General features: G+C 55.4%; 1 long non-coding RNA gene across 1 annotated transcript; it reads right to left on the bottom strand.

The window, feature by feature from the left end:
- LOC110408241 lies at positions 5,660-8,619 on the bottom strand. Its single transcript, XR_002444234.1, has 3 exons — positions 8,415-8,619; positions 7,545-7,668; positions 5,660-6,016 (listed from the first exon to the last, which is right to left on the bottom strand). It is a non-coding gene; the product is annotated as an uncharacterized LOC110408241 (long non-coding RNA).

Here is an 8,826-nt window from a genome sequence, read left to right as displayed (position 1 = left end):
CCCCGTCCCCCCAACAAACACAACAACAGAGCCGGTGGTATCGGAGCCACCTGCTCGGGGAAGTGATTTTTCATATAGGCAGGAAGCAGGGGGCTAATTAAATCCCAGGTCAAGAACATAAAGGGAGAAAGAAGTTGATGGCAAGAAGTTTGTTGTCCCATCGAGCAGCCGGAGAGGGGCAGGGGGTGCCTGGTGATGTGGCAGCGGGTGCGGGTGGCACGGAGAGCCGGGTATGAGGGTGGGCTGAGAGGAGGAGGAGGAAGAGGAGCGAAGAAGGTGGCAGTGGGGTTCCCCCTCTCCTCCTCATGCCACAGTGCTGGGTTCATCTGTGCAGCCCTCACTGAGCGGGAGTGCATGGCAACGAGATCCCCAATGTCCCCTTCTGCTGCGTGCAGAAACCCGGCCGGGCCAGACCTACAAGAGTGTCTCAGCCTTCAGCGAGATCATATGAGGTTTCTGTTTCACAAGAAGGAGGATGGCATTTCCATTGTGCTCGCTGGGGAAGTGTTGCAATGTGTGGCCGCTTCCATTCTTTGTCTTCCTCCACGCAGAGGAGGAGTCTCAGCCTCATCCAGAGTGACCCATCACACCCTGTCCCCCCCCTCAGCTGCATAATTTAGCTCCATTGGCCTCGGCAGCCCTCTCCGATGAGCGCGTGGCTGTGGTGTCCCCGTGTCCATGTGGGGCTGTCCCCTCCACCCACCCCCAGCCATCACTCGTGCCACCGATGCTCTCCACCTCCAGAAGCACTTTGATTAACCCCAGCTTGCTGCCATGCGCCGTGACCAACCGGGGGACCCCAGAGGCTTTGGGGACACACCAAGGAGGTGATGCCACTTTGGGTGATGCCTAATGACTTCTGACTCTGCCACAGACCCAATACTGAGCTGGCAGCCCTTGGAGCACCACAGAAAATGTCATCTTTGGGAACCACGGACCCATTTTCTATTCCTCATCCATGCTCTATGTGCTGAACGTCTGTAACGGGGTATGATTATGAAAAATAATTTAGGAAAAGGCAGACAGCAGCTGAAAAGGCTGCACAGGAGTGAACGCATTGGAGGTGCTGCCGTGCTGGCATCCAGTTTGTCCGGCAGACAACCCAGGGTCACCCAATGGCACCCATAGCCAAGTCCCCTCCCCGATGCCATCCACGGTGCCATGGGATGAGGACTCAGCCCCGGCCCCGGTGCCGGCCGTGGGCCTCACTCCAGCTGGGCGCTGTTGTATAAGGACTCCCGAGCCTCTGCGGCGCAGAGATAAGCCCAAGAATTCACCGTCCGTTCCAAATATCCTGTCCGCTTCCGCCCGCCGTCCTCGCGGCCGCTCCAGCCCGTTTGTCTCATTTCCGCAGCCGCACGCTGGGGACAGCTTCCTGTTTTCCCCGCGGCCCCGGGGCGGGCGGTGGGAGGAAGGGCAGGACAATGGCACGGGGATGGGGATGGGGTTGGGGATGGGGATGGGGACGGGGGCTGGCACTGGGTAGGGAGCGCTGGGGCTTTCCTTGGTGGCACAGAGGGCAGTGGCTTCGGCTGCATGAGGAGAGGCTGGGGAGAGCAGAGCTGAGATTGCGTATGGGCTTCCTTGCCTTTCTTTCTGTGTACATCAATATAGATATGGATGTGTACGTTAAGAACCAACCTGAACTCTCTCCAAGCTTGTTCTTCACACTGCAGTTGGCCACAGCACTACCGCGGGGGCAAGGAGCCCCCCACATCCTGGGTACCGCCCCCCAGTGCGGCCATGCACAGGGTGGGACAGCAGCTGAGTATCACTGCTCTGCTCAGCAAAACCCTCAGCTGGGGGACCCTGTCCTCCCCGCGGGCATAAAGCCACCGCAAAACACTACTCAGGGTCCCTCCAGGAAAACCACATGTTCCACCACAGCCTGAATTCCCCCCAGCACGGCGCTGAAGGGCTGCATCCCTTTGGGGGCTGAGATGCTCCCAGAGCCCACCAGTGAGAATGATGTGGTTGGGGGGGCTCTGCTTGCTTTGAGCATCGTCTGCACTGGGAGGGGGGGTCGGCTGCTCGGCAGCCCCATCCCCTGGGCACTCGGTTTGGGGCTGCAGTGGGGTGGGGAGAAGGATTTTCCTGCATGTGTCCAGCCGGGGCCTGGCTCCGGAGCCAAGTGTGAGTGTTTACCCGCAGCCTTTCTCATCGCCTGCAGCATGGCAGCAGTTATTCAAAGGCTGGCGGAAGCGAGCGCAGCAACTGAAACAACAATGAAAAGGAAACGGAGTTTGAAAAATTCTCCGTTCATAAATCAGCTGAACTGCAGGTGATCCCCGGGCAGGAGCGAGCCAAGGAAAAGACGCGGCTGGGAGCGGTCTGTCCCCGCGATGCAGGGAGAGGGGCAGCGGGACCCCACAGCCACAGGTGGGATCGCCCTTGGGGCAGCCCCGTTGCTGTCACCTCCCTCACTGTGTCCCCCTGCCTTTTGGGGCCAGTGCATCACTCTGAAGAGGAAAACCCATTGGGGTGCAAGTGAGCGTGGCACAGAGCTGGGAGATGCCAGGGTTAGTGGGAGGCAATTGTGGGTTCCTGGTGGCCCTGGCTCCTCACTGGGATCTCATAAAGGCCTTTTCCTCCATTGGAATTGGTGCTGCTGGTGTGGGATGGGCTCTGCTGTGCACTGGCACAGCCAGGACACAGCTCAGCCTGAACAGGGTCCGCGTCCTCAAAACCTGGGGTCTCTCCTGGGGTCACCATGGGCTTTGTCACTGCTTTGCCAGCCCCTGTCTCCATCTCATCCGTTGCTTCTCCAGGCCTGGAGATTTCAACTGTTCTCCAAAATCCCTTGTGAGATGATACCCAGCCTTGGGAATGACAAAAAGGGGCTGGAGCCTTTGGGACCAGCACACAAGGGTGGGCAGATGGCCCCAGGACCAGCATGGGGGCAGCAGGATGAGTCCTACATTGGAGCTAATGGAATTTTTTCTGTATGGGAAGGAAGGACTCACTCATGTTCCCTGCACTGGGAAATGCAGACAGGATCGCTTGTCCGTGTCTACCACTCTCGTCCCCTTTCCTTGATTCTCCTGTCATCTTGTCTTTCAGCAGAGCTGGAAAACCGGGAGACCACCATAAATAAATCCTGTGTCTTTAAGCAGTTTTGTACAGTACAAGAAAACGCACTCGTTGAATTACAGCTTTTTAATCAAATACATGTAACCATGTCACTTAAAGTGCTCGCGAAAAGCAAGAAAAAAAAAGAAACACAATTGGAAGAGCACGATATTAAAACCAGCTGCTTTTTTACCCCCACCGCAGTTAATAGTTTTTGAATGTTCTGAATGAGAGAGAAAACAGAGCCAAGCTCCACTTTCATGTCCATCTTTCTGATCAGACCCCATTGGTGGAAGGGAGCGGGGCACCCCTGGTACAGCAGCCAGGCACATGGGATGGACACTGTGTGTGCAGCCCCCCTCTCCTGCTCCTCTGCATCTCCTTTCTGTGACCAAGATGTGGGTGCTTCTTCTGCAGCCGAAGAGATGCCATGTTGAGAAGGAGCCAGTGGAGATGCAAGCCTGGTCACCAAAAAGCCCAGCAAGGCGTGGAACAGGGATGGGGCATCTCTGCTGTGCCATGCATGCCCGGGCACATCACCATGCTGCATCTCTCTCCACCAATTTTAACCCCACTCCATCTCCTTATTCTCCTTTTCTGCAATTTGGCTATACGGTGACGCAGCTCATCCCCTGCGGGTACCCACGTTCCTGCAGAATCACTTCCTCTGAGTGTGTCGGTGCTGTCCCCATGTCCCATCCCCCTGCCCCATCCGCTTGGGTCACACGTGCCAGGACCACCTCGATGTCCACCCTGGCCCCGCTGGCCGCCAGCCCCCAGCACATCCTGCCAAGCACCCCGAGCTGTGCCGTACCATAACATGGACCAACGCTCATTAAGTGTGAGGCAGAGACCACCAAATATGTCAAAACACACTTAAAATTTATTGTTTCATACCATACGTTTGAGTCTCTTGAACGCTGGCCAGTGTTTCTCCCTCTCTGCGATGGGGCCTATCTGCTGTCACTGACGCTTCGTATATATGTATAACCCGTTTTCTTTCTGCCTCCCCCCCCCCCGCCTCCTTTCTTTAAATGAAAAATACAAACAATTGATGGAAAATGTACATTTGTTCCATATGGGACAGTCGGAGTGTGGAGGGGAGCCAGGAGAGTCATTTTTAGGCAGACTCCTCTCTCCAGCGGATGGCTGGACGGCTTCCCAGAGCGGCCTGGCCTGACTCTCCTGATGAGCCTCAGACAGTCTGTGACGCTCCCGAGCCGGCGGGGGGACGTGATCCAGCTCCCCACTGGGACACCCCCTGGGGCCAGTGAGCATGAGTAGGGAGAGGTTTCCGCTGAGATCCCTGCAGCGTCCCAGAATGGCTGAGCTTGACTGCATGGGAAGTGATGGGGGGACGTTTATCAGTGTAGGGGTTGGGGTTAGGGTGGTTGGGTTGGGTAGTCTAGGTTGAGTTGGTAAACTTGTATTGAGTTGGGTTGCATTGAGTTGGTTGTGTTGGGTTTGGTTGGTTGTGTTGGTTTAGGTAGGCTTGGTTGAGTTGGTGGAGTTGGACTGAGTTGGGTTGGGTTGGATTAGGCAGATACAGTGAGTTGGTTGGGTTGAGTTATGTTGGTTAGGCTGGGTTAGGTTGGTTGTCTTGTGTTGGGTTAGGTAGGCTAGGCTGGGTTAGGTTGGGTTACCTTGGTTGTGTTGGGTGGGGTTAGGTAAGATAGGTTGAGTTGGTAGAGTAGGATTTGAGTTGATTTGGGTTGTGTTGGGTTAGGTAGGGTAGGCTGAGTTGTTTGCATTGGGGAAGTTTAGGAACCAAGAAACCAAGACAACCTTTTCTTCAGCTTGGTCGATAAAGGTTGTACTGGGAACATTTTAACACTTCCCTTGCTTTTCAGCCTTTTCCTTTGGTTAACCTTCAAAGCACATAACTGTAGTCACATCTCTCAATAACTTGCCTCCAATCTGAAAAAAAAAATAAACCACTAAAAACTGGAAACTTTTGGTTGTGTTGGTTATGCTGGGTTAAGATGCTTGAGCTGGGTCAGCTAAATGTGGTTTGGTTTGGGTTGGGCTGGATTGGGTTGGTTGAGTTGGATGTTCTCTGTTGGGTTACGTTGAGCTGAGTTTTGTTAGGTGACCTCCAGCTGTCGGGAAATGCTTTGTGAGCAAAGCTGAGCAGCGGGGAGGTCTCAGCTCACAACTGACGTGAGTTTTACAGGGGAGATATACACCCCCACTGCAGCTGATTTTCAGCAGCCAGGGGCTGGGGTTCGGGGAAGGACAGCAGCAGCCGCCCATCGCCTCGCGCTGCCGTGGTTCATGGCAGTGCTGAGCGGGGCCACGGAGGAAGCCGTGGCTTTCCTGTCCTGCGAGAAGTGTTGAGATTTTAAAACATTTCCTTTCCCAAACTGGGCTGCAAAACAGAAAGTCTGGGGCCGAGAAACCGAGACAACCTTTCCTTTGGCTTCACCGGGGAAGGTGGAGCTGGGGACAGTTTAAACCTTTCTTCATACTTCAGCCTTTTCCCTTCGGTTAAGCTTTAAAGCATATATTGCAGTTACATTTCTATATAATTTACCTCCCAATCAAAAAAAAAAAAAAAGAAAAAGAAACTTTTTTTTCTCTTCTTTTTCTTTTTAATATCTTTTCCCAGCGCTCGTTTTCTCCGGTCAGGAAACGTTTCAGAGCCATTTCCCACCGCCAGGTTTGGTATTGACCCCCATCCCTGCAGCAGGGACGAGCGGTTCTCAGCACCCGCGGGGGGAGGGACCCCTCTCTTCCCGGGGTGCGGTGCGCAGCAGAAGGCTGCGATTCCCCCTGCGTGTCCCAGCTGGGATGACTTCATCCAAACTGCTGTTCCCTCCGGCATGCTCCGGCCAGGATGGCTCCGGCTGCCCGTGGGTCGCTGCCGGCTGCAGCCCCGGAGCTGCACACCGCCGGGACGGTCCGGCTGGCACATGCTGTTTTAATATGTGGGTGATGTCATCGAGCGCTCCATAATGCCATAAAAAAAAAAGCAGAAGGGCTATAAACCTGACCAGTGAGCCTCCGGCAGAACACACACACACACACACACACACACACACACGGGTGTGCACGTGGGTATGCACAGACACGTACACATAGATACACACACATGGATGCACATGGGTGTGCACACAGGGATGCGCACACAGAGATACACACACGTAGATAAACACATGAATACACACATATGGGTGCACACATGTGGGTGTGCACACACTTATGCACATGGAAACACACACAGATGAACACACATGGATGCACAAATGCACATATGCACATGGATGCACATGCAGATGTATACACATATCCGTGATTGCACACACATATGTGCACACGGACACACACATGGATGAACAAACACAGATGGATGCACGCACACAGGTGCATACATACACAAATGCACACATGTGGGTGCACAGATGCACACGGATACACACACATACAGGTGCACACACACGTGCACATGGATACACACACATGGATGCACACACACGTAGGCGCACACACTCAAGGATGTTCAAACATGTGCATGGAGCTGCATCCGTGCAGATGCACGCACAGAGACGTGGATGCACACACATGCAGGCACACACAGGCACGTGCAGCCCCAGTTGCACACATGTGGATGCACACAGAGACTCTCATACTTGAGTAAATACATACAAAAATGGACACATGCATATCACACCACTGCACGCACAGGGATGCACACACACATGCACAAATGCATGCACATGTAGGTGCACACAGCGGTGCACCTACACATGGATGCACACATGCTGGTGTGCACACACACGTGCTTGCTCACAGGAACATTGGGATGCACTGCCCAGCCTGCACACAAGCACAAAGAGCAACACTGTGGTGGGAGGCATGGGGAGCACAAGGGTGGGTTTGCACGGCAGCGCTTGCACAAGTGCTGCAGCATTTGGGACCTGTGCATGGGGGCGGTGGTCCTGGGGGGTGCAGCCGCACATCCCGGGGGCCCATCAAGGTCCCGACCCCACAGCCGTTCCTGGGAAAGGCACAGGATGCGCCTGTCCGATTTGCCATATACCTGTCACATTATTTCTGCACATTGCTGCCGTAACGACCTGCTAAGAGCCCCTCGCTCCTCCTCCCCGGTCCGAACCCATCAGGCACGGAGCTTTGGAGAGATTAAGTCATAAAATCGGAAGGGGCTGCGCGGTAACAGCCCCAGCCTGAGCCATAACAGCGGTGAAATCATCCCCAAACTATTCCAGCTGAGTCCGTTTCCATTTCCAGGCAGCACCTGACCGCCCCTCCGATATAAATCGCCTCAGCACGGCCGAATGGGGCCGTGGAGGAGTGGATGGGAGGTATTTACGTGTGTGCATGAAGCAGGATGTGCCTGTGGGAGGATGAGGGGCGATGGGGCCGAGCCTACCCCCCCGGCACTGCATGACTGCCCACACTGCGCTCCCAACGCTCAGCCCTGTGCGGCACGGGGCAAATTACACTTTGTTACTCACACAAAGGGCTGCGTGCAGAAGCTTTGCTGTGAACCACGCAGCAAGGTCTGGCTGCGCTCCGGCTGTCCAGGAACGGGTCCGACGGCTGCAAAGCGCTCCTGCTCCGCTACGTGATTTTGCAGCGCTGCAGTGGAGGTTGCAGTGCATTGCATCTCTGGGGGTGCACGCTGTAAGTGCTCGCGTGCTGCAGCAGGGGCAGCCAGAAACGAGCAGGGCTTGCTCTGCAGCCCCGTGCAGCAGAGAGGAGACCCCGAGGGCGCAGCACAGAGTGCATTCGAGCCCTCTGCAAGGGGTGTGCTTGTTCCCTGCTTCCTTGCTGCTTCCTCGTCCCTCTGCCTGTAGGAGCATGGGGATGGGGCTGGCCCCAAAACAAGGGGTGCTGGCCTCAAAAAGGGGGTGCTGGCCCCAGCCTGCCCTGGATGCTGCTTGATGAGGCTCGGTGCAACCTGTGGCTGTGCAGGGAGGGGGTTTGTGTGCTGGAGTGATGTGTCTATGGGCTGGTGCTGGGGAAGGATGGGGGTAATGGGATAACCACCCCTCCCCCAGCAACGCCCTGCCTGCTCTCCCAGCTGGCCCCCAGCCCCGCTGCAGCATCCTTGGGCAGAGTGAGGAGCCCCTGCTCCATCCCTCATCCCACGGCAGTGTTTGCAATGATTTTCCAACACAGGTGCTCTGGGGAGCGTCCCACCCACGCCCAGCCCTGGGAACCCCTAAAACACATCGGATCCCATTTGGAATCCAAGGAACAGCAGCCAAAAAGCACCTGGAGCTCGCAGCTACCCGAGGGCAGATGGGTGCGGGACGGCGGAGCGATGCTTTGCAATGGCAGGAAATGAGCACACGCTCACGGTGGGGGGGGGGGGACGGTACCTGGAAGCTGAGGGCTGGAAAATCAGTCAGGGCTTGCTGTTTTCCCTTGGCTCCTTCCTCCTGGGCTGCTGCGGGACGGAGCCTATAGAAGGCTGCTTCCTTTCATAGTCATCGGCGGCGGCACAGGATGCTTCTCATTTCGGGTTGTTGTTTGTTTGTTTCAGCCCCGGTTCTGGCACACGTCGCCCGCCAGCCCTCCCGTGTAGGTAATGATGTCATTTTTCCATGTATTCCCCCTTTTCGCAGACTGTATATGGAAACACGCGGAGGTTCGTTTCTGGCGTTTAATGGGAGCGCATCGCCGGCCCCAAACGGGGTCGTTCCATTTGCACTTCACACAAAAAAAAAAGTGAGTCAGGATTGAGTCCTGTTAACACTAATGTGAATTTAATTTAGGAGAAGCTCGAAAATT

Source organism: Numida meleagris, chromosome 19, assembly GCF_002078875.1.
Source record: "Numida meleagris isolate 19003 breed g44 Domestic line chromosome 19, NumMel1.0, whole genome shotgun sequence".
Classification (NCBI taxonomy): Eukaryota; Metazoa; Chordata; class Aves; order Galliformes; family Numididae; genus Numida; species Numida meleagris.
This window is presented reverse-complemented; position numbering and strand designations above follow the sequence as displayed.